Consider the following 27220-nt stretch of genomic DNA (forward strand, 5'->3'; position numbering starts at 1 on the left):
ACTCCACCTTCCTCTCTCTTTCTAATGAAGACTGTACATATCTGTATCAGCGTCTCCTGTAGGCAGACAGGGCACAACCATGCACATGTGTGTATAGGTGTGCGTTTGCGAGTGTATGTGTGTGTGCATGTGCGCATTAGTTCTGAGTGTTGTGTGGATCTGTCGGCGACCAGTCTATCGCTCCCAGTGGGAACATGAAGGGCGGTATGGTGACTGGGGCTGGGAACTGCTGACATGACCGCCCAGTTCAAAGAGATGGCGCAGGAGATGCAGGCAGAGAGTGAACAGAGTTGCCTTTATATTCACCTTGGCCAGGCCTGGGAAAAACTCTGCAGCCCCCCGTCCTCGCCTGTGGTTACAGGCACAGAGTCAAGTGGACTTACAGGTGCTGCATAGTGCTCAGGCTCCACGATAACCTGTGATCTGTTGAAAAAACTCTCAATATCCCATGTATTTCATTGTTAGGTAAGTACTGATGGATGACAGAGTGTAGTGTAGCGTTATGTATTGAATCGTATGAATATATCACAAAACATTCGGTCCAAAACATTAGAAAAGTGATATTGATCTTTCCATCAGTCGATGCTGATGTTGTTCTGTTTCTTCAGAGGCTGAAAACTCATGTTTTCTGAATTCGCCTCAACTCTTCACCTCTGACCTCAATCACTGTAATACCAGAGTTTAAGTTTGTCATGCTTGTTCACATGTTATACTGTTGCAGTTACTCTGTGTAATTTGAAAATTAAAGCAATCAACAGTTTGAGATATGGCATCAAAAATCGGTCTGGTTTTACATGAGCGTGTGTTGATATTTGACTTTTACAGATACTATATTTCCACTGACGCTGTTAATATCTTGTTACAATAGCACATTGAGAGGGCTGGGATAGAATAGGCAGAAAGTCTGTTAGTTCTTGAATTTGATATGTTGGAAGCAGGAAAAATGGATCAAGTGTATGTACTTTGTGATTATTTGATAACTGGGTAACAACATCCCCATCAGGTGTTCGTTCCCAAGCTGCAGTGGTCAGTAACTAACAAAATAAGTCAAAGACAAAACAGTGAACTTGAGACAGAGTAATGGACACCTAAAGCTCACAGATGTGTATGGGGAGCGAAGGCTGGCCCTTGTTGTCCAATCCAATGGCTGAAAACCTTAATGCTTACTATGACAGACAGCTGTCAGAACACACAGTGCTCGTGGGGGTGCATGGCCTTAGACCAGTGAGCGTGCCCCTGCTGAAACCTTTACACTAACACAAGTGGGTGAGAAGAACGGGAACATGGAACAATGAAAGAATGTGGCCTAGTCTGATGAATTATGTTGTCTTTTGAATCATGTGGACAGCTGGGTCTGTGTATGTCATCTTACTAGGAAAGAGATTGGCAACAGGATGAATTATGGGAAGATTACAGGCTAGTGGAGGCAGTGTGAAGCCCTGGACAATGCTTTGGTAAACCGATGGTCCTGGCATTCATGTGGATGTTAATCTGACCCCTACTTTAACACTGTTGTAGACCAAATAAACCACTTCACTGCAGCAGTATCCACAGATGGCCATGGACTGTTTTAGCAGGATAATGTTCTCGGCCACACGGGAAACATGACGAAGAGTTCAAGGTGGTAACTTAACCTGCAAATTCCCCAGATCTCAATCTGATCCGGCACTATGGAGGCCCCACCTCAAAATGTACAGGATTTAAAGGGTCTGATGCTAACATCTTGGTGTTAAGTACCAGAGGACACCTTCAGAGGTCCTGTGGAGGTCACGCCTCCAGGGGTTAGAGTTGGTTAGAGGTATGGGGGTTTAAATGTTATGGTTGAAATGTGTATGTCCCCAACACATTAACAGAGAATCGTGGGATTTCAAGCGATAAAGGACTGCACAAAAAAGACAGAAGAGGGTTTAACAATAAAAATAAACAAATTTAAGGGTAAACCTGGGTGAGTTTTCCTCTTGTCAGCACATAACTAAAGTAATTTTCTATGACTGAGAATTAGCGCCATGTTGTATTACGGCAATAAACTAATATTACAAAAATAATGTTTTAATACTTTACTCTAAAATTTGAATTATTCTTGAAATCTAAACATGGCACTTATAATTTTCGGAAAGATACAAAAAAAAAACGAAACATTAAAAAAAAGGAAAAAATTAAATGGTTAAATAAAGGTGCACCAAGAAGTTTGGTACAAGCGAGAACAATATGTATGAATTATTATTCCTCTCCTCTCCTCCCCTCTCCTTTCAATCTGGCCCGTTCCACTAGCATGGCACAGCTTCATTTTCCATTGGCTCCATGCAGCAGCTCACTGAAGCGCTCCCACTGGTATTATTCCATTGGCTTTCTGTAGCAACACTCTTTTGTGCCCTTTATAGAGACTGGCTATCACCTCTGACACTTGTGTCTTGGTGTTTATAACCCGCTGTCCATGCACTCACACCTGGCTGTAGATACTATTATTCTTGTTGCCCTGCCATCTTGCCCTGCCTCCAAGCTACAATGCAACCTCCCCCAGCAACACACACATTTATTTTTTTACGACACCTCCCTTTGGCCTGACTATGATAACACTTGTTGCTGGAGTGGGCTTTAAGTGTACATTGGCAAGGCCGGGCAGGTGTCACTCAGCGGGCTATTGCTATTTTACTAATAGTGTTTTATGTTTCTGTGCAGACAGCGATGAATGTGACTATTCAGTGGAGGGTGCGAGGAAAGGTTTGGGAATAAAACGACAGAAGCTGTGTGTATGTGCATGTTTTTTTAAGGTCTGGCTAAATTAGGCTGGTACACTGCCAGTGTCTGATGTGAACGATCCAGGGGGTGTCACTTGTTTGTGTGTGAAGGGAGGGGAGAGGCTGACATCACTCCTTCCAGTGCTGAGGGGGTTGTTATTGTTGCCATTCTCGGCATAGAGGAGTTGGAGCTGTAGCAAATATTTTCGATGGGACTCGACATCACAGGGGCTCCGTCATTTACACAAGAAGATAAACACTGACGGAGACACAAACCTGCACATACGAAGATACAGTCACACTGATCAGCACAAACACACACACACGGACACAGACAGATACTTTTCTAGTGTAATTACAGTGTACTGTAGGGATGACACCGCTGCATTATGACTCTAGGAGAACCTGCCAATTATGTCTCTATATCAGCTGTAAATCCACCCATTTTAATAATCTAAAGCTGGGTTGGGTTGGTGGCTTTGTGTGTGTTAGTGTGTGTGTGTGTTTTTGTGTGTGTGCATGGATGCAAGTAGGCACTTGCACATGTTGCCCAGACTCATGGCTTAAACACATTAGGCTGCATGCAAAGAACACGCTTTCAGGGGAAATTTATTAAGGCTGACAGCACAGTGCGGGGGAAACAGTAATTTTCTCTGAATGGAGTTTGAAGGTGTAATCTGGAATTTATTTAACCATCCATACTCACATGTGTATTAATAAGTTTGACTTCGGGAAATAGCTGATGGGAAATAAGCCTTCTTTGAAACTTTAGGTCGAAGTAACTGGATACATGTCATACTTATGAACAGGCCTCTGATGCACTTAGTCACTCTTATATGAAAAAAGTACATTTAAGACACTGTAAACTAAGCTGTGTGACAATAATTTAAAGGGGAAACCACTGTGGTTTTTTTTGTTTGACTGGTGAACATATTAAATTCAACATTTTGCAGGGGACTCAAGAGAATAGGGAAACTCAGAGGATATTTGATCTGAGATGTTGCAGAGAACATTTCATTATATCAAACCCTGGTTTTGGTAAAATTGGGAACTTACTTCCCCCCCACAAAAAAGAATAAACAAAACTAAATGGGAGCTATCTAGCATTAGCAGATATCTTGCTGTTAATTGTTCAAAGAGCCTCTTGTTAGCAAAAATTGCATGTCCACATCCAGTCACAGTGGCATTGTGTAACCATTTGTGTTGGTTGAGCCGAAATAAATAATTGAACGAACATGTTGTTTAAAAAAATTCTATAATTTAGGCTCGGCTGTGATTCAGTTGTAAACTGCAGTCCCTCTCTGGTGCTGCTTAGATGAGGTTAAACATGGTGTGCTATTGCTGCATGTAGTCTCAGTGCTGCTCAACACAGGCCACCAGCCAGGACTGAAACATTCAGGATAATATATTCAACACAGAAAACACTGTCACATTAGAACCTGTGTTGTGACATTTTAAAATATGTTTTAGAAAGTTAAAAGTAATGCCGTGTGTTCAAACATGTTTCTTTCATTTCTGACAGTGTAACTGTAGGTGCTGGTTATATTAAATGGAATGAAAATATTTCCTCTTCCTATCCCTTTGAGTTCAGAATAGAAACATCAACTTCACCCCTTCCTTCAGTCTGGCTGTCTGTCAGTCTCCCAGTGTGTGTGTGTGTACTGTATGTGTGTGTGTTATATATCCAGTGCCCAGGGTGGAGATTAGGTCCGGTATTAATGGGATGTCCCTCGCTGCATGTACCCCCCTCTCCTCCCTCACATTCCACTGTCCCAAACATACACGCTCACACACACACGGCCTTATGTGACCCTGGCCTACTTGAACATACACATGCACACACAGTCACACACACATTCCCCTTTGGCAATGCTTCAGTCCCTCCTCCCTCCTTCACCCTCCCGGGCCTTTGGACATCAGAGCAGGCCTCCCCAATCCCCCTTTAGCAAGCATCCAGACTTGTTAAACTAACAGACGGCCAGGTCTATTGTCCCACAGCTTGATCTGGAGTGTGTGTGTTGGTTTGGCCTGGACGGTAGGTTAGGATAAGATTTGGACAGCACTGGATCCCCTCTAATCCCAGAAAAGCAGAGGTAAAGCCTGGTCCAGGACCTCCGGCGCTTTCAGCTATACACTCTCCTTCACCTGCACACACTAATGTGTACAGACACAAACACACTAATGTGCAAAGACACACACACACACATGCACACACACAATGTTATGATTGGATCCCATAAACATCAGCAATGATGTCTTCTATTACCTAAAAGGCTGGATCACACCATACAGAGATACAGCCATTGGATGTATTCACAAAGTATTCGCAAATATGGTAAATATCTGTATGGCTGAACAAGTGTACCTTGACAGCCTATTAGTATGTTAGCAAGCTAGTAACATGCTAGGGTAGTCAGTCACAAAATGCATTTAGGCTTCCTGCTGTTTGTCTCTATATGTGCCATTTACTTTAGTCTAGCATTTTGTTCCAAGGCTTAGATTGATGATCATGTGGGAAATTGGAAAAGACACTCCAAGATAGCCAGTTTACAAGTTCAAGTGCTCTCCATTGGAGTGAGTATCTGCCCCTAGTGAAGGACTTATCAAAAAGGTTGTGTTCACGAGTGAGGGTAAGATGGAGCAGAGATGGACAGGCAGGTCAGTGTGGTGTTACAGTAATAGTGGTGTCAAAGTAACAAAGCCACAAGGCCAAGCTTTCGATTTACTGGCTGATCTACGTTCCGAACCCCAACTGTGGACACAAGCTCTGGGTAGTGAACAAGAGAACAAGATCACAAATTCAAATTAGCTTTCTCTGTCATGTGGACAGGTTCAGCCTTAGAGATCGGGTGAATAGTTCAAACATCCAGAGGGAACTTGGAGTAAGGCCGCTGCTCCTTCACGTCGAAAGGGGACAGTTGAGGTGGTTTGGGCAAATAGTCATGATGTATGTTTTAAGGTTTAATGGGCCCACCCAATCGGGATTGGGTAGACCCAGAAGGAGTACATGTCCCATCTGGACTGGGAACACGCACGAAGAGCTGAAAAGCGTGGCGAGGAAGAGGAGCGTAGGATACCCTACTTTACTGGCTACCTTCATGACCCGAGTCCCATAAACAGAAGAATGGATGGATGGATGGATGGATCGAGGTTAGCAAGCTTATTTTGTCACTAACAGTGTACCATTGACTACTGTCTCATAACTGTCTGCAAACCATTATACTTTTTGTATCATATTATATACTCCACGGAGAAGTGCAAGTTCAAGTGGATGTGCAAAAAAGCTAATAAGCTATGATAGGTTCTTTCATTCTGGACAGTCTGACTCTCCATGGAACTGGAGACCACAGCTACTAGATGATCAGTCAGTGGTGAAAATGTGCCTGTCAACATTCACCAAAGTTGATTTGATAGTAAAAATATGTGTGAATTTACTTGAGCAAATCCGTTGATAGCTGCAATTTTATTGCAGCGAGTGGAATTCACCTTAAAATGCTGTTAATTTAAATGCTAGTATGACGAGGTCTTAATAGGGATACCCCCCAACTTCCAGCTCCTGAACGCTCCTCTGTGACTGTTTCAGAGGAAAGAGTTAAGCGGTGGGGTGCAAGTGTAATGCACACTGCCCCAGCGAATTGACTTTAAACGGGGAAAAGAAAGTCAGAACACGGCAAATGGTTTTGATTTATGGGAGCAGAACCACATTTGATATTCATTTCCGCAGCTGTGGCCAGCTAAAAAAACAGCCTGCAAATAGACCCATACTGACAATGGGGCAGTGTAGCCCTCCAGTGTGTGTGCGTGTGTCTGAAAGACAGTTTGTGTCTCAGAGCCTGCGTGCGTCATTCCTATTTTAGGAATGTTTTGGGGCTCTTTCAGTCAAATTCACTGCAGATGTTTCGGATTCGCCAAACACATATAATAAGTAATTATTGAAAACACCTTTCGGTTGCCCAGGGTTGTGTGGTGCTTCATTTTATGTAATCGAAGCTGTGGTTTTTCAGAGAGGCGCAGGATCCAAGAGTTTATTGAAAGCCAGCAAAACAGCCCCGCAGTCAGAGTTTCCTGAGAGGAGAAGAAAGAAAACAGAGCTTAAAGAAATATTCCCCATACCGAGACAGAAAGACAGAAAGCGAGAGGAGAGGGAAGGAGGTCTGGAGATGAAGAGGAAAGGATCAGCGGCAATCAGGTGGAACGAGATGAGGAGATTGGTGGTTATAGAGGGAGGGTGGAAGAAACTGCTCATTGTTAGGATGATTAAGTAACTGCAATTCTAAAAAAGACTGTAAGTGGACATGTATGCTACAAATGCCTCTTATGAAACAAATGGAGTTGGTATTCTTACATTAAATAACCTCTTATAGACGCATGAGGAGATATCTTTAAATAGTTTGAACATACACAACCATAAGTCCATACAGGCAAAAACCCATTGAGAATGAAAAGTAAAGAATGTACACAGTAACATTAATGATGAAACCCTCACAAAAGACCTGGTTAAATCAGCAGTTACACCTATAACATTTCGTGTGATCAATCGATTTGATCATAATAAGGATTATTGAGGTGAAATTTGACGACACACGAGTTTGCATAATTTAACCAAGGGGAAGTCATCTTGAAATTGCTGACCTTTGATGGACCAGAGGGAAGCTATGCTATGTGTGCTGCCTTATCCAGTTTAATTTAACGTCAGAGTGTAATATATGAATGTCTTACTTAGCTGCTTTTCCCACTGAACTCCGGATTATCTCCTAGGGCTGTATGCGAGAACGCAAATGTCGAAGTGAGAGGTTCCGGACTCCCTCCAGAATTTGACTGCTAGCCCCCTAGTAAGAACTCTGGTTAATGTCCGATGAGCCAATGTGAAAACACAGAGGGAGATCCTCTGCAGGATTCAGCTTGAACAAGTGGGTGGGTAGATGATGTGACGCTATAGATGCAAAATGAAAAAACTTCAAGATTTCAAATACCTCCGGATGAAACGTGCCATACACGTAGAAGACAGAGACAAAGATGTCAAGAGAGCTTTTGGTGATAACGGTATATGCCAGGGTCGATGTGCTGTAAACAAAAACACATGGTCTGGTCAGTGGAATTCACTGATTATTTTCGGCCCTCTCTTGCACCACCCCTTACCTGAGCATTTTGGTTATTAATGTGTTGTTGTGAATTTGTCTGACCAGAGAAGGTCCTGCTGCGTTGTTCAGGTGTCAAAGTCAAACTCCGGAGAAAGTCCTGACCAAATTCTGTAAACCTCCGAAGATCACTGAATACAGCTTCATGACAAAGCTAATAACTTGCTAACACACAAGCTTGCTTGCGGAGAACTTCTTTCAAGTAAATGAGAGAGACATGCACTGAATGTGGAAATGTTGGATATCAGTTTATTCTTCACTTCTCTAAGTTGATACCTTATATATTTTAGGTATAGCCAGTGTTCTTTTCCCCCTGTAGAGCTAGAATTCCTCGTCGCTGCGGGAAGTCTCTGTGACTTTAGCGCTGTGTTTGCACAAGCTTACATGTCTACAAATTGGTGTCTGCGATTGTGCGTGGGTGTCTGAGTGCTTGTTCTCATATGTGGGTGTTTGTTTTCTGCGTGTGTGCATGTCATTTAGAGAGAAAAGGATTTGAAGAGAAAATAGAGAGCGAGAGAGAGAGATTGGAGACGGGATGGGGGATGACAGGCTGGATCTGATTACGGGTTGGAATGGCTGGGAGGGTTTGCGGTGCAGCGCTTTCTCAATAGTACATTCCTGTGTGCAAGCCGGGGCAGGATCCACAGCTACAGGCCGGCCTCTGCCAGAGGGATTAAGCAGAAGGGACGTCGTCAGAACAAGCAGCAGGTCAGGACTCACATTTAGTAGGCCCTTGCTAGATAGCAGGATAGAAGATGAGTCATTCACACATCCTGCGTCTGCCTTTGTGACACTGGGACACGGTTTAACCGTGTTATATGAGTGCAGCAGATATTTTCTAAAGCTTAGAGGTCTAAGGTTGGAATGGGCTTTTATTGTTTCTGGACGCTAGGTTGATGTCGAATTCAAATGCCCTCAGATGCTGTCATCACTGAGTGGAGTGACCTTTAAGGAAGGAAGCCGGCTTTTTTTTTTTTTTTAATAAGCGCAGAGGTTTCTGTGGGCAATGGTTTCAAATGTGTGTCTGTGGGAGTTTGTGCCAATGTGCCAGCATGAAATATACAACAACTGCATTACATTACATTTCATTTAGCTGACGCTTTTATCCAAAGCGACTTACAATCAGTGCATTGAACGATGAGGGTACAAAACCCAGAACAAAAAGAATCAAGACAGTAAAATTTTTAGTTTAAACTAAAAAAAAAAAAATTTTTTTTTTTTTTTATTTAAGGTATAGTGTAAGATATCTTCTGTCCTGATGTCATTGGGGAGCTCATTCCACCATTTAGGAGCCAGGACAATAAACAGTCATGATATTGTTGAGTTTAGCTCGCAGTGAGGGAACAATAAGCCAATTGGCAGATGCAGAGTGGAGTGAACGGGCTGGGGTGTAACATTTTACCATGTCCTGGATGTAGACTGGATCCAATACATTCGCAGGATGGTACGCAAGTACTAATGTTTTGAAACAGATTCGGGCCGCCACTGGTAACCAGTAAGGGGGCGGAGGAGCGGAGTAGTGGGAGTGAATTTAGGTTAAAGACCAGTCGAGCTGCTGCCTTCTGGATGAGCTGCAGAGGTCGGATGGCACTAGCAGGTAGACCTGCCAGGAGGGAGTTACAGTAGTCTAGGCATGAGATGACAAGAGCCTGGACCAGAACTTGCATCGTCTTCTGAGTGAGAAGGGGGCGTATTCTCTTGATGTTGTGGATCATGTATCTACAGGAACGTTTTGTTGCACTAATGTTGGCAGTGAGGGAAAATTGACTGTCGAGTGTCACACCCAAGTTCCTAGCAGTCTGGGTGGGGGCTACCCCTGAGTTGTCAAAGGTAATAGTTAGGTCGTGGGTGGGAGAGTGTTTACCTTGAAGGAAAAGTAGTTGAGTCTTGTCATGGTTAATTTTCAGGTAGTGTGTGAACATCCACTGAGATGTCAGTCAGACAGGCAGAGATTCGTGCTGCTACCTGTGCTTCAGATGGGGGAAAGAGAGGATTAGTTGGGTGTCATCAGCATAGCTATGGTAGGTAAACCATGTGAGTGAATGACAGATCCGAGAGAATTGGTGTACAGAGAGAAGAGGAGAGGACCCAGGACGGAACCTGGTTCAATCAAATGCAAAAATCAGCTCTTTAAAAATCAGCAGCTGTATGCCAGTGTGACCCCCCCAGTCCTGGAAAACTCAAAGACTCACCTGCTCTATCATGTAAATTGCAAAATGTCGCCGACAGGTACTCGGGGTCCTTCCCCTCCATTTACACAAACACGTACACATCATACCTGTCTATCAGTCCCACATGTACTAGGCCTAAAGTCTGTATTTCCATTTAGCTGTCTGTGTCACGGTCTGACTGGCTGTTTGTACTTGTCAGTTAACGACAGCCTGTTTCTCTTCCTGTCTCTCCACATTCTCTCCTGCTTTCACATGTACACACAAAAGCGCTCCCTCCGCGTCAAGTTCAGGCCGAGGTTTTGACACGAGTCAGTGAACAACACAGAGGTTCTCATGCTGAAAACCGATAAGGAGGCCTTCCTCCCCACTGCTAAGTCCTTCCTCCTCCCATCCGATGAAAGCCAGTGCGTGTTTGCGGGGCTGTGTGTACCAAGCAGCTGGGAAAGGTAAGTGGGAGGATGAGGAGGGTGGTGCAGGCCTTCGCCCAGGCCTTTGTTCTCTATCTGACTCCTGCCGCCATCGCTGCTGATGTTAAACACCTCAGCCAACTCACAAAAGAAGCCCCCCTTCTCCTCCACCTCGCCCTTTAGTTTGATTTACTACACAAGGGAAATAACATTAACTGGTCCGTGCCCCCCCCTCTCCGCTCTTTGTTCACAAGTTTGTTTACTATTCCCTCTATGGAAAACCCTTCAGGAATGTGGAGGAAGTGGGTGTTTCCTCCAGGAGCTCGAGTTTTTAATGGGACTGGGTAGAAGGAGAACAAGAGATGGGGGAGGACGGGGGTGGCTTTTCAATATCGCACATTGCTTCAGGTGGTTGGGCAGTCAGATGGGCAAGCAAGAAGGCTGTGTGTCCTGTACTTATATCTTTGTGAGGACCATTTTAAGTATAGACCCTACAGAGTAAGGACATTTTTGGAAAGTGATGATATTTTGTCCCTAAATTAAATGTCCTAACCATGTAGGGTCAATGCTTAAAATGGTCCTCACAAAGATATAATTACAGCAACACAAAGGGTCTTTCAATGGGCTGTTTGATGGTTAAGACTTGGGTTAATGGTTAGAATTTATGTTAGGTTAAGGGTTACACATTTAGTTTGAATAGTTAAGGTTAGGGTAAGGGGATAGGCTAGGGAATGTATCATCTCAATGAGTGTCCTCACTAAGATAGTAGTAGAAATATGTGTGTGTGTGTGTGTTTGTGTGTGGACTTAGCTTCAGGTTACCCAAGGCAGCATTAATTAAGGAGGTTAAGCTTCAGTCCACACCTGCAGAGAAAACGCAGGATGGATCCTCCTCTAAAACCGTACGGCCAGCTTTGTCGAAAAAAAAATCACTCATCTGCCTCTTATCAATACCTTTATCATCCTTTGGTGATAGAAATCATCGTTCCTTGACAATTTCCTTGATCGATATATATGGTCTAATTCTCTTCTTAGTCTCTTCGTTGTATTTGTCTATGATACAAGAACCCAGAGTTCAAACTGTCAAATATCCAATTTTCACCTAATGATTATTGTGGTCAAAAGAATTCAGGATCACGAAACTATCATGATAAACATTAACAGTTTGAAAATAAAAGTGGCATTATTATGAACATTACTATTACTATGAGTACATTTATGAAATCTTTACATCAACTTTGTTTACTGATGTTTTACCTTGTTATTTGCAAATGTTTCAATGCTAAAAATACTAAAAGAACTATTACCTACTACGATTGAGTAGATATATGAGGATTTAGGTGATTGAAGATTGTCAGAATGATCAGGCAGCCAAATTTGCCTATTTATTTATTAAATTATAAATTTTCTCAGGAGAAGTAATGATATAATAATAATACATGTAATAATATATATATATATATAATAAAATAGTTTAATTCGCCCAAATATAATCACACACGCACACACAGAATTTGCAAAACCACATGATCAGCCGTCCAGCATGCTATATGAATCAACATTTGTGTGAGTGTGTAAGTGCACAAAAACATATTCACAATATTGTTAAAATTGAACTGAATACATCCTGAGAATCTGCTTACATTTGGTCTTTTATTCATTTGTTTCTTATTGACTAGTATTGTGTGAAGCACTTTGTCATCTTGTTTAGATAAGTGAGAATTTGTTTTATATAAGCATAATATAGTGTAACGGACTGGGTTTATGTTTATGTTTTGGTTATGACGATGTTCAGTAAAACACTGTTGAAGGAGTGTTGAGTTATCCTGAGGGTCAGTGAAGGGATCGGGGTGGGACATGTGACTGTTTTGGACCAATAGGATGGGCTTCTGTGGGGATGTCAGGCTCTCATTGGCTGGTTTTGTTGGGGGATCGGGGGTCAATGAGGAGGTGGGGTGACGTGTTCGTGTGAACTATAATAAAACCTATTAAACAAAGAAGAAGTTCCGTGTCGTCTGTAAGCGGGGACGCTACAATATCATTATTATTATTGTTTGTTTTTGTTTTTCCTGGTTATAAATTAAAGTTTGGGCCCTAATTCCAAAGAGATCAACAGTCAATGAGAGAGGAAGAGTGCACAGCGGAAATAAATATAGGTATACTTAACATATATTACGATAATTGAAAATACAGGTGTATCATAATACACCTATCCTCAATCAATCTGTTTCCAAATGTTTGAGACGACATGGTGGATTGATAAAGAGATTCAAAGAGAGGCAATTTTGATGGGAAGCCTTCCTGTGACTTCAGATGACGTGATGCAGTCTAAAGCCCCAGAAAGGCTCCTGCACGGACCCTGTAATGAGATTGTTCTGTCTTACCAAAGATGTTTATTCAGATTAACGGGCCCATGTAGCCTGAGATGAGTCCATTCATTTAAAAAGGCAGAACTTACTGTAAACCTATTTAATCCACTTTAAATTCCCCTAAACCTCCTTCCCTTTCGTCTGCTGTTGTTATTCTTTACATCATTGTCGGTCCGTCAAGGCCGGTATGTTTACTGTTGGTGTTGTGTGGCAGTCACCTTTGACCCCATGTTATTAGTAGCTAGAACACACCACTGATTAGACACACACACCTGTGGTCACCTGCGGCCCTCCGCGGTGACCTCTGACCCCCAGGGCTTCGGTAGCGACATATAAATCTCAGCCTGCGTTTAAAGCTGTTCATGTTCAAGTGATTATATGAGAGCAGTTCAGAGGAGGAAAACATGACGCCAGCCACAGCGAGTGAAGGCCTATAATACCATCAGTTCCTGGCACCTGCACAGGAAAGAAATTAACTGTACGAGCTGTTTGCAAATACTGGGGGTCACAACCTTTCCACCGTAACCAATACTTTGGTGAATGATGCTCTCACGCCCGCTGTCACCCCCCTCACCCCTCCACACATAAACACATACACATACACACACAAACACTCACAGCCCTGTGAAAGGGGGCTGAATCATCTGTGTTAATGAGGGCCTTAGATTTCCATGCCGCTCTCATTCTGACTGTGTCTGCATCTGCGTTGACCACTAAAGAGTCCCAGCTGCCCACAGAAGTGCCTGCAACGGGATGCCTGCCTGCTAATTCCATGAACCCGTGCTCGTGTGTGTTCATGGTGCTTGTGTGTGTTTGACCAGAATGAAAAGTGCATTGTGTACCTCTTATTTCTTCTTCTGTGTCTCCCAGCTGGCAATAACAGATGTAGAGGCCTCCTGGATGGACATCTAAAATAAGCCTGGTCTAAATTGATTTGCTTGGAATGATAATCCCAGAAAACCTACTGTGTGCAAAAGACAGACACCTCTGTGTGATGTCATCACTCACCTGACATGACCTGTGTTATCCCAACATAATGAAACAAATGCTTTTTCAAACAGTAGAGGTCTGGTTTGAATCACGGTACCTGTTGCAGCAACCTATTCACGTTAATCCTTGAGGTTTCTGCATTTATGTCCCTGCAATTACACTCATCCCACTCATTTGTACACGTGGATGTGCATGCCGGGTGCAGGGTCTGTGTATGTGGGTGTGTATGAGCAGACGAGGGCGGGGGTTCAGATATGTGTGTAAGCATGTCTGTATTTCTTTGCAGGTGATGATCTGATCTCAGGTGTGTGTTTGTGTGTGACTGAAGATTGCGTCTGCAGAATCCGGCCCCCCATCTCCCAATCTGTCCATCTCTCAGCGCTCTTGTAGCAGCAGATGAGAGTCCCACCCCTCTGCAGCGGGTGATCACAGGAGTCCTTCTCTGTTTTATGGAAACAGGCCTGTCACACTGGTATGTGGCCCATCTGTTAACACTCAGCACACGAGCACTGCTACCAAACAGCGTTTATGGTCGCTACTTATCCTGAACCTTGTTTTTATCTCCAGCAACATAACTTGCATTTAACGTAATATCTAGTCATTTAAATGAGAGCACATATACAAAATTCCCAGATAAGGAGGATCTGAAATTACAAAAAATTCAGAAGTTTTCATTCAAACAGACTGGATTGATAAATTTGACTTCAGTCCTCGAAAATAATTTGTTTGTTTTTAGATAAACTTTTCGTCTAACCATAGCAATGAGCATAAATCAAATATTAGAGGGAACATTGTATAACTTTCTGAAATTTTTTAAATGGATTTTATTTATCAGTTTTGAAACCAGTCTCTGGCGGAAATTCAAACCTATATAGCCACACAAACAGTGTAGGAGTGGCAACGTCAAATGGTCTGTGCAGCACACATCTACAGGATAGAACATCACAATATTTTGTAGAGACATTAATATTTATAAATGATATAACCTAATGACTTTGGTCAATTTCCCTGCAGCACCAATAACTAATAAGTTTCAACAACCACAAACACACAGACTCTGTTCAGTCCAGGTATTAACACCCATCCTGAGTGATCTGATCACAAGTGGAAATCTCAAGATACAGTGAGGATGCATTGGAGAAGACATCTGACCACATGCAGAGGTGGCCACATTCGTGAACATGTGAACGCAAATGTGTCCTTTCCACATATGAAGCACCGCCTGCTCAGCGGAAGTCCTCTGACTCATAACAGTGTCACTATGAATCAAAAATATCTGATCAGCTATATACACTAATCAGCTTTTCCCATACATTGAATAAGTTGTGGCCTCCACCACAAAATAAACCATTGTTTCGTTGTAAAGATACGTGCAGCGCATAATTCACAGCCCCTCCTTGCCCCCCCGTCTCACTCTGTCTCTCACACACACAAACACATTGACAACAGACACGTCTGTACAGTCAAATTGGCTAAAAACCACAGCATTTGTACATGTGTACATGTTTATTTGAATTTAGAGCAGGGATGTGAGCTCCGATCACCAGCGGCCACAGGACGCACTCTAATGCCAGGTGTGAACAGATGTACTTAGAGCTGTCCACTTGTGAGTGGATCTCTCAGGATGGATGTTAACACCAGGTCTGAACAGGGGCACATTCATTTCACCATGTGACTACAATAGGCCTGGTGATTCCAGGATTTTGTGCTTTGGTTATCTTGCTATTATGCTGTATTAAGAGGGGGGTAATGCCAAACATCATATTTGCTAAAGATCAGTATGTCAGCATTGGCATTGTGAGGATAGCATGCTGATGTCAGCACAAATCTCAGCTTGCTTTACTCGTTATAATGGCTTCGATGAGCCACTAGCTGTATCAACTAGCTGTTAAGTGTGTATGAATACAGATTAAACCAATGGGACAAGTCTTTAGAAGGGAAGTACGAACTTAGCAGAGCGCATACGTCCGTCAAGGGCTGACTGTCCCCTTATAAAACCAAATTTAAATCTACTAGATTTGGATTTTTATTTGGATCTACACCATATTGCACTTACTCACACCATTTTCATCAAGATCATCAATTATTCTCTTAGAAATCAGTGAAAATGTTAATTTTTCAAACCCTATTTCATATAAAGTCAGATAATACAGGCCATTAAATTATTGGGATTAAAACAAAAATAAAATCTTTGAAAAAACCAAGGCAGGCGATGATTGACACTCTTCCCAAGCCTCTTTTAAGCCTGACTGTTTCTGATTACCATCATCCCAATTCCAGCTCTTTTACGCACCCCTCACACAGCTCGGAGTAAACCAGGCAAGCATGTAAACATAAATCTAGCGCGTCTATGCAGCAGACAGCTGTACATAACCACAGCAAAGTTTTTACAGCCTTTTTTTATAGCTCCGACCCAAACTCTGAAGGGGAGGAGGCTTTGGTGTAGCGCCCGATTTGGATGAGAGATGTCACCTTTAATAACGATCAAGAGAGACGAAGCACTGCATGGACGTCTACAGCGTCGGGCTGCCTCGCTGTTTGTGGTCGATCTCGTAGATAAGACGTGATGGTGGGGTGAGGTGTGTTTTGGATCAATAAGATTACTGGCTCGATTGCAGGGGCAAAACAGTCTGGATGTCACGGCTGAACAGACCATGACCTAACGGATGATGGCGTTAAACACATAGCGCCAACCACTTGTATGGTAGCAAATTGAATTCAGCAGAAGAGGAAAACAAAACAGCCTATAATCTGAGTGCCTATGTGTGTGTATCACTGAAGCAGGAAGGCTCCTAGAAAAAAAGGCAAAACAAGGACAGCTTTAGCTCCCATTGTTCGCTGACAACTGCTACCTCATCCACTGACACACACACATACTCACACATAAGCAAACACACAAGCACTGCCCAGCATTTGACCACAGTGTTTACCATTATCCAAAAGGCCTGTAATCTGATCTCTTTTAGAGAGGAGGAGGAGAACAGATACAGGAGATGGATATTTGGGGTCATGGTCAAGAGAGAAGGAGGGATAGGGTGTGTGTGTGTGTGTGTGTGTGTGTGTGTGTGTGTGTGTGTGTCAGGTAGGTGTTGATTGTAATTGGTACCTATAGAGCCCCCTGGGGTAAGTTCATGTGTACTGTAAACAGGTGTTGTTGGTGTTGCTTGTGGGCTTGGAGTTGTTTCTTAATTTAAACCAAAGAACTGAACATCAAAATTAGGAGTCATTATTTGATGAGTTGTGGGTAGGGTTGGTTTTCATCTTATTTGTTGAAATCCTTAGTTTGCCGATTTTTATGGTCAACAAAAAAAGTTGACCATAAAAAAACACAACTAAGTGTACCTGTCTGTCCCTAAAGATCCTTTAACAGTGGCCAAGAACCACACAAACACCTGCTAACATCTGGCTTTTGTCTGCAAAGGGAATGATTCAATCAACAATCACTCCCGAGACCAGTTTGGTTAAGTTTTTAACGGCTCCGGCTCCAATCGGCATTGATGAAAACAGGACACCCAGGTGAACATCGCAGTTGTCGGTGGGTGCATGATGTCAGATGTGACGCACCACGGAAAAACAGAAAGACAAACTCCTCTGCTACCATTGGGATGGGAGTCATCGCCCTATTTTAGTGGGTTTAACCACATAAAAAACAACCAAATTTCCCCCTGCTAATTTTGGAGTAAAACAATATAGTATAACCAACCTGCCTGGCATTATGCAGCCTGCCCATGAGTGGAGTCTTCAGCCAGCGAGACATACGCTGAAGCAGAGACATTAACCAGAAGTTAGCCAGGGAGTCACAGAAAAGTGGATGCGATTAACCAGTATTCAGTTAATCACTGTCATCCCTAATGTTCCCCACCACCAACACCTGCGTAACTATTTCGAACTTGGATTTGATTTCTCACCATTTAATCTCAACAGACGTTGCTTCCAACAGACTGTAAAATGGTAAGAATTAACTTTCAAAGGCACGAAGACATACTGATAATGACAAAGAACCAGCCACAAGGCCAATATTTATATCTACATGTCTGCCTTTTGTCTTTGCTTTCTCAACTGTAAATTTTTACTCATGGGTGCAAATGCCCCAATTGACCCAGCATGTCCTCCCACAGGGTCCCACAATGCAGCAGTGGTGCCAGGGGAAGTGCAGTTTGGGTTTGTGCTTGTCTCATTGTGTTTCCAGCATGTCACATCCACAATGGCATGAAAGATGACTTGCTGGGGGAGACGGGCGAGGGAGGAAACCGAAGCAGCTGGAGCGCACTGGGCCGAGCGGGTTTTCCATTGCAAAGAGTGAAATGTTTCACTTTTGTCTGGCTGTATCATAACAATAACAACAAGTATGCAGCCTTTGTCACAATGCTTTTCCTCGATCCAGAGTCATGCCGACACTGCCTTCCCACATTCACAGAGAGATGTTGTTGTTGCCGCTTTTCATCGAGCCATTCAGAGTGCGTCCTTGCTTTCTGCTTGCGTCACAATGATTTAGGCCCTTCCTGCTGTTTGGAGAAATAATGATGTGATAGTGTCAGTGATAAGCAGACGGGGGGCTGGAATACAAAACCATAGACTGAGCTGACTTTTCCTCAGGTTATGTGTTTAAAAAATACAAAATAAATAAATAAATAAATAATACAACATGACTGAACACCAAAATGGTTGTAGCCAACATCCTCAGTCATCACACAAACGGTTATCCAACTGACATGACACAGTTCACCTCAAATCTCCGTTTTATAATGTCACAGATGACTGACTGTTGTTTTTGAGGATTGATTGATTCACAGGGTGTTATTATGAGTGAGTGAGTCATCCTAGTTACAGCCGCAGGCCTGTTCATGTCTAAGAACATCAGTTGGTAACCAGTAAAGTCAGTTATGAGGCGTGCACGTGAAGTGACAGTTATGTCGGCTGCACATAGAGTGTGCATCTGCACAGTGGAGATGAAAAGAGCATTGCTAAAGCTTTGTTCAAATCGGACTCCTGTGAAAGTGAACTTCTAAAATATGTAACATTTGGTTGTAGAAACTTGCTGTTTTGGCTTTATGGCTAACAGCATGCTAGCAGGGGTCGCAAACAAGAACCTTTTGGATTATAGAACAACTGTCGATGAATTAACAAACCTATCCAATGTTAGTGTTGTTTATTAAATATCAATAACTTTGAACTGCATAGTTTTGGATATAAAGTAACGTGGGTAGCAACATTTATACTCAGTGCGATCAATAACTGGAGATGCAAACCAGAACAATCAGGCTGGTGCATGTGACCTCTGAGCTGCATGAAGCCAATTTCACAAAATGAGTGTTATTTAAAGTTTGTCCAAGGACTAGGTTTATGACAATACCATCTATTGCAAAACATCTTATCTGTCCACTGGTACCAACAATTTAATGTAGAAACTATTCGCAGTTACAGATACGTCAATTATCTTGCAACCCCGACCCCAAGGTTGAGAATCATTTAAAGAAACACCTACAGTCAGATTACTAAATTTATATTTCAACGCAGTCACTGCTATATCAATACAAAATGACAAATGTCACATGCACAGCAAGAAAGTAATCAGTCATGCTTAAAATCATTGTAATCTCAGTATTTGTTGTATTAGCGGTAGTATTCATAATATGGTAATCTATTATCGTAACTTAAGTTATTTTAGATCACATTTTACATTACTTGTTCTATTTAAGATCAAAAGTGAAAAAGAAAAAAATAATCTATAATTCTAATAGTTTAGTTTATCTATCATTCCGTCAAGACACTTGCTTTAAAACCAAACAACAGGCCACTGTGATAATAGTGGGGAATCCATGAAGTACATTTGAATGTTCTAACTATGCTCTCTCACAAGAAAGTATTGCACTTAATTTAAGATTGATGATATGCTAGACTTAATGTATCTTTAAATAAGTTTAACATCTCTTGATCCATCCTTATGTCTACAGTATATTATCTGCTTAGGCTGAGCTGCCATAGTAGGACTGTTGATAGGTAGTTTAATCCTCCTGGTATGGCTCACTCAGTTATGCAGCTGTTATCCCTACTTATCAGCAGCTCCATTGGGGGTTGTATCAGAGAATTACCTCTCTCTGATGTAGTTCCCCTTTATGTGTTCTTAAATCCAACTCTCACCTAAGCATAGAGTAAACACTTGGTGGCCTGACCCAGCCTTGTGTCTATAACTTCATTTGAGAAACAGGTCCACTCAGTTGTATTGTTAAGTTGAGAGGAGGCTCGACAGTTTGTTCCAACGTTCAACCACCTGCCTTTATCTTCATCCACACCCTCAACACAGCCTTCTTAAACAGGTTATATCCACTTTTGTCAACATAGTCAACCTATTGACATCCTCAGGGTTATTGTTTAAAACATTGGACAGCTCTCTCCAGAGCCACAAAAAACATTTAACATATGTTGTTTAACATGGTTTGGAGTTGCTCCGTTCATAATTGTGGCTGGACATCCAACACTTGTTTTCATACAAGTGTCCTTAAGTATCACAGGGATTTTCAAACCACCTGTGACTTCTGAGGTGTGTAAAGTTGTAAACAACAAATCTTATGATAAGTGGCTGCAGAATCATGTTGCTGAACATCCGAATCCATGAATCACTGATATTTTAATAAAGGACAGTAACTCATTTGACCCTACGGAGATAATCCGTGAGTCACTACAGTTATAAAGTGAGAACTGATTGATGGGCATGCAAGAGCAAGCTCCATAGCAGAATCAAGTGAGCCTCGAGGCACACACACGCACATACATAGATTTATAGCTGTGGTCCTGGAGGCATGAGTTACTTGCTGTCTCCTTTAAGATGTAGCCACTCACCAAAAAAATAATGACCCTTGGAGCGGCAGTCAATCACCACTGCCCAAAGAACATTCAGTCCCCCGGAAAGCTGTGAATTTATGAGAGGGCTCACATTATCTGGGTTCCCCATAGGACGTATCCACACGATCAGTCCCTGGAGAGCACTTACATATCTGTCAGAGAACTTTGGTTGTTGTATTACTAGCATAAACAAAGTATAGAGTGTTTGGTTGTGGTTGCACAGATAAGGCTGGTGAAACATAGTCCTATATTAAACCACTTCCCACTAAACATATATTTATTAACCTGGTGTAATTGGTTCATCTGTCTTATTGTCCGTTACTAAACTTTTCTTCATATTTACACTTATTGCCGTTCAGGTGTTAAATTGACTGCACCCAAGGCATTCCTTAACACTAACCTGTCAACCAAATGTTTGACGGTTCAAATCTCCACATATGTTATTGGGATTTTGCAGTGCAGCCACCAGGTGTGTGTGTTTGATCCGCCCCGTTCAAATGTGGCCCTCAGGCTATTGTTGTAAATAAGAGTGGACTCACTGTGAACCACTTCACCCAATCCTACCCTTCAGTAATCAGTCTAATGTACACTACACCCCAGCTCTTTAGCTTGAGGGGTGGCATCACCTTAAGAAAAAAAAAAAGAAAAAAAAGGGAGACTTCAAATACACAATCCATACATATAATTATCTTGATATACCAGCTCACCTCATTTGCCATGACATGACTCAGAGCCTGTGGTGTCCCATAAGCCACTATAAACCCTCTCCGATTGTTTGGAGATCAACCAGACTGATTAAGCGAGGACAAATCCAGTCTTGTATCAAGTCCATGCTCGGAGCAGGCCGGGTCTTGTTTGACCTCACCTACAGCAGAGTTCAGTAGTTGTGTACTCTGGCTGCTGTTCTTTAGGAACCAGGATTTCCTTTCTGCTTTAACTGAGAACACAGTTTGTTCAAGAGTTTTTTGTTGGATGTGGTTAAGCGTTGTATAATACACAGTATGATGAGTAATCCGTACAACACTGGTCCAGTTATGGATGCCGACGCTACCCCTCAAATCTTCACCCCTGGTACCTCTTCAATAGCCATTAGAGAGTAATGGCTAATTGCCTTTGTGAGAGAGTTTTTGTGAAGGTACCTGTAGTGTTACAAGGCCAGTGACTACAGTTGAAAGCTCACTTGATGTCTTGTTTTCCAGTAGATAGTCATAGCCCTGCTGATTAAGTTATCGTTACGTTACTGTTTGTCAATTCTAAATATCTTGTTAAGCTCTTAATACAGTCTTAATATAGCCTGACTTAGTTATTGGCATACTCACGTGTTTACTGCTTCACAAGAGAAATACATCTCTTGTTTGTGTCTGACACCTTTTCACAGGCATCTATAAAGCAATACATAGCAAGCAGCTACACTACGTCCCTGCACCAGGCTTTTTAACTTTAAATTAGTCATCTTTAAACTAAAGTCACTGCTACAAATAGTATTAAACAATAATAAACAGGAAAGACTAGTTATTAAAGCTATGGACTGAAATTCACAAATCAACAGGTTAACTGTTGATTCTGTCAGTGGTGTATTCATTGATGTAAGAAGTATTCAGAATTCAGATCCTTAACTACATAAAATACTGATAGCAAGTAAAAGTCCTAGTAACACATGTACATTTAATAAATATTACCTACTGAAAGAGTGAAAATAAAAAAAAATGCTTTTGGGGTTATTATTACTTATTTTGAATGCATAAGTTATGAATGACATATGTGTATTTTACGGCTGTGGATTTATAAGGTTGAGTTAATTTAAACTAATTGATTCACTGTCCGGAGTTTAATCTCAAATAATGTACCATATCTTACAATCATCATCATCCTGTCACAAATATACGTTTCTAAACTTTAACTTTTCGTAATCTCAGGTTTGAATTTTTTAAGTGAAGAGAATTCGCATCCCGTTACCTCAGAATTGTAATTTGTAATTTTGATCATATGTATAGCACCTCTACCTTTTACCGGGAATCACAAGTTAGACCATATTCAGCTTCTGTACTGTGGATTTCTCAGTATTTACACTCTGTGTTACAAAAGGGAGTTAAATCAAAACTTAGCATCCGACTGGATGGCAAAAAGTGGGCAGGGTTTACTCAGAGCAACACACTTTCATTTTACTGTCTCTTAAATGCTAACTGAAAACAACACCCAGCTGCAGAATGGGTGATGTGTTAACAAACAAAGTGTTACATGCTGCGTCTCTATTGTTTTAGGGATGTGGGCACACATTGCATTAGGAAGCAAGTTTTCATGCTACGCCAACACTAGCAGCCTGTGTGTATCTGTCCTTCTCATGACTGCGCATGTGGAGACCTACTTTGCCAGCGCTGACAGAATCTGTCAGCGTTCACCAAAACCAAGAAGGAGATAGAATCAGTCAACGCAGGTCGAAGCTGGAGTGAGACAGGCGGCTCCCTCACCCTCTGCTCAGACCCCAACGGCTCGATTTAGAATGAGCAGGGAAACTTCTCAGCACTTTTCAGCAGCTTAACCACTTCATTTCCATAAATACTCCTCTTGTATTATCATCATCATTACCACCATCATCATCATATTTGTGTGGATTCATGCTTTAATAGGTTCAGGTAGTGAGTGACACGGTGAGGTGTTGTATTCATATGTTCTCGGTGGCTGTTTCTCACCATGTTATGTTTAAGTGTGAATGAGCTAGTACATGTATTTTTATGAACTATGTGGTTAAAGTGTGATTGTTTGTGTGCCATTATGGGTGTGTGTGCTCTATCCTTGCAAGCCACTGGCCTCTGTGTGTGTGTGTGTTACCAGCAGTTCAGTGGTATATGGCTGAAGGCCCGGCCATGAGAGGCAGCAGCATGACATCAGAGGACAAACTGTACTCATAACAATGTTCGTTTCCACGTAAACGAACAGCCTCCTTGGCCCGTCTCCTCAGCGCTGGCCCTTCACCTCCAATCAGCGCCCCGCATCATAGCCATGACCAACGCTGCCTTCAGGGGGGGCTGCCCAATTACGTTGTCCCTCTGGCCTTGACCACCACACTAACCGCAAACTATCTATTTCACACTGGCTTTCCTATTATTTCCCCATGCACCTCCGTCTTTGTCCCTCTGTTTCCATTTCTCTCCATTTGCCTTTACACCCCTCTCGCTTCTCTTTCCCTTCCTCTTTCTCCCCCTGTGTCATTAGCGATGATTGTTGTTCTTGGCAGGTGTAAGGGCACGATGGTGACTTGTTCCCAGTGACACTGCACATTTCCCTCTGTTTCTCTCTCTTCCTCTCATCCCTTCCTTTCCTCTGAGAGTCTATTCTCGGTCGATGACTCTGCGTCCTCAGCAGATCATAGGCGTTGCTCTCCCAAGGCTTTACGCTAATTGTTCTTCCATTTCCCCATCGCTACATCACTGCATCTGAATGTGTGACTGATTGAGTTTGTGTGCCTGCCTTTCTCTTTTACTGATCCTGATCATACAATCAGTTTAGTATATTTGCGGGGCACTTTTGTTTGAGTGTACTTCTCTGTTTTAATTTATGTATATTTATGTATGTGTGTGTCACTTATCACCCCGGAATCTCTGGGTTTAGGAAAGCATGGCATGGTTGCCGGTGTTCCACAGCAAGTGTTATGTAATTAGTTCTATGGATGCTGCAGATGTCTCTCTCTGTGTCAGTGTGTGTGTGTATGTGTGTATGTGTGTGTGTGTGTGTGTGTGTGTGTCTGTGTGTGTCTGTGTGTGTGTGTTATGGTTAGCTATCCATCTCAACGGCATCTGCTCTCCATTATGTTTTAATGGATGTCAGATAAGAACATGACAAACGCATGCAGAATGCCTGAGAGATGCCTCAGCCGCCCCACTGGGGGAGCCAGAGAATCACTGAAGAGATGATAACTCCTCTATTTTTCCATCTCTGCTTCCTCCTCTTCCCACCAGGGGCCCAAGAAAATAAGCCAAACAAAGTTTGACGATAATTTTTATGATTTCAGTTGGCCCTGCCTCTGTGCCAGATGGGTGGGATTTGCCACATAGAACAATACAATGAGTGCCAGAACTATTAGACCATCGTTTGAAAGTATTGGAAAGCCAGTTTGTTGAACTTTTCTATAGCTGGCAACTTGACTTGATACTATTAGAGCTGTTTTAATGGCATAAACTTTGTTTAACCTGCTGATTCTCCAAGCAGGTTAAAGTACAGCAAATGTTCCACAATGATTTGATCTGACTCTGACTCTCTCAAAATTTTGAATTAACTTGAACTTTGAACAAAATGTAATCATTATACAAGATCTTAGCTCAAACAAAAATACTGGTGATTATAATAGTGAAGATGAACGGGGAAAAAACACTGGATGATTTTTTGGAACTGTTGTAAAAATAAAATGGGGTGTAGTTTGGCAATGTTTCTTGAATGAAAATAACTGGACTGACTTCGGATATTTCTTAATCCGCGACCGGGAATCCAAAATTACCCCTAGGTCCCTGGGAACCAGAGTGTAAACTGTAGACCATATAAAATTTCCATGGTCTAATTTGGGTTAAAGACAAGAACATCAGTTTTGATTGTAATTAAATGCACACTATTCTTCCTGAACACTTACATTAAATATCCAATAGTCTATTCAGGGCAATTCAGGGTTCAGTATTTTGCCCAGAGACACTTTGGCATGCAGATCGGAAAGACTGAGACAGAACGGCTGACCTTCTGGTTGGAGGCCGACTGCTCTACCCCTCAGCCACAGCCGTCTCTATATACTGAGCAATAGATAGAAAGAAAGAAAACTAGAGAAGAGTTAGAACAGATATCTCACACTTCACTTACTTTATCATACAATCTAATAAAAATATTATGATCAACAGTTTCTGGATGAGCATTTAAATAAAGAAGCACAAAGACATAGCTTTCATCACAATTGGACTGCAGCAAGACGATGACACTGTGTTCTTCCTCTGATGGAAAAGATAAATATCCTACTATTACTTCTTCTTACTTTACATCACCTCCCTTTGTTCTCCTCTTGCCTCTCCTCCTCCCTCTGTTCTCCTCTTGACTCTCCTGGATCACGTCTCATTTTTCCAGATGGTCTTTTAACACTCAATTGATTTGCTTGTACAGCAGGAAGTCAAGCCTGTTTGGGACACTGGGACTGGAATGTGTCCCCATTGGAGGCGGATCCAACCACTGGGAATGAATTGGAACTCTTTGGGATCTTCCAAGCTAACACTGCCAAACTCTCCACCAAGCCAACAAAATGAGTTATGGTGTTAACCTTGCTTTTATTGCCTTTTAGTATGTTTCTCCACTCACTTTTTTCTGTTTCTTATTTTCTGCCATGTCCAAACTTCATTTCCAAATGTGAGTCAATTTAATCTTTACCTGGTTTGACCAGCATTAGATTCAGTGTAAGGTATGTTTTATTGCATGTATGCGGTATTACATTACAGTCATAAATACGTGTCAGAAATCAAATTCCCTCACACCACCACCTAACCACAGTCTGTTTCTCATTGCCGCTCTCGGTTGGAGAGCCAGCATGCGTCAGAAGCTCCCTGTGGCCTCTTCAAATAAAGACAGTTATACACATGACTTAAACCAAGTGCTATTCCAGTAATCATCTTCCTCTGATACAAATCAGGTGCACTGGTTAGACTCCTGTCCTTTGTTACGACCTCTCTCTGAGACTATCAGAGAGGGGTCCTGGATACAACATGCTTTATGGCTGCTGAATGTCTGACATGCAACAGTGATCCCATAGCTCTTCAATTAAAGCCTTGAAGAAACTAGATGTAACCGCTGAAGTTATGTTCAGGTTGTCAAGATGAAGTCCACTGCACCTATTTTGCTGGAAAATTTATAAAATGTATAATTTTGGGAATCAAGTAAATGAGTCATATTGGAAGTCAGAAAAGGATTCAGCTGTCGTAAAAAGCCCAGCACACACATGTAACTTGAATACATACAGTTCTGTGAAGTCATGCTCAATGTTCAATTGAATGTTGATTGTAAATTATATTTCTTTGCAGGAGATTGAGGCAATCCACTTTCATATCCCTCATACTTTTTGCCAATATGGATGTGAAATAGGTCTCAAATTGAATTCATAATGGTCTTAATAATTCTGGTTGAAACACGCAAAAACCCAGCCCGGTGTCATAAACTGAAATAATCCCAACATTCAAGCATCTGTATTAAACACAAGAGGACACTATTCTGTAAGAAAGGTGGCTGACCTTCTCCCTGCAGGGTTGCTACAGGACCTTCTAAATATGCGCTCAGACCATTTGACTTGAACCAGCCTTGCGTGTTTGTTGGCGTTGAGCCTAAGAAGCTTTACAAGAGACCTACATGAATGGCAGCAGGGGGTTGAGTTTGTTGGCTAGAGCAACAAGGACAAGTCATTCTCTTTCCTGCCAACACAAAAACTATTGTGTGTGGTCACTAAGTGAGTACTGTGCACTACACTACAAAAACAGCACTGTTCACCTGATATATCATCAGGTTGACTGATGACAAAGATAAAGAACTGCTGCAAAAAAAGATTTCT

General features: G+C 42.1%; 1 long non-coding RNA gene across 2 annotated transcripts; it reads right to left on the reverse strand.

Annotated features, from left to right (window-relative positions):
- Positions 1-8310: 8310 nt before the first annotated feature.
- On the reverse strand, positions 8311-10231 carry LOC128453785 (uncharacterized). Of its 2 annotated transcripts, none has more exons than XR_008341546.1 (3): positions 10069-10231; positions 9741-9841; positions 8311-8537 (listed from the first exon to the last, which is right to left on the reverse strand). It is a non-coding gene; the product is annotated as an uncharacterized LOC128453785 (long non-coding RNA). The 2 variants fall into 2 exon arrangements; XR_008341547.1 differs by having other exon boundaries at positions 9741-9846.
- Positions 10232-27220: the final 16989 nt, after the last annotated feature.

Source organism: Pleuronectes platessa, chromosome 12, assembly GCF_947347685.1.
Source record: "Pleuronectes platessa chromosome 12, fPlePla1.1, whole genome shotgun sequence".
NCBI lineage: Eukaryota > Metazoa > Chordata > Actinopteri > Pleuronectiformes > Pleuronectidae > Pleuronectes > Pleuronectes platessa.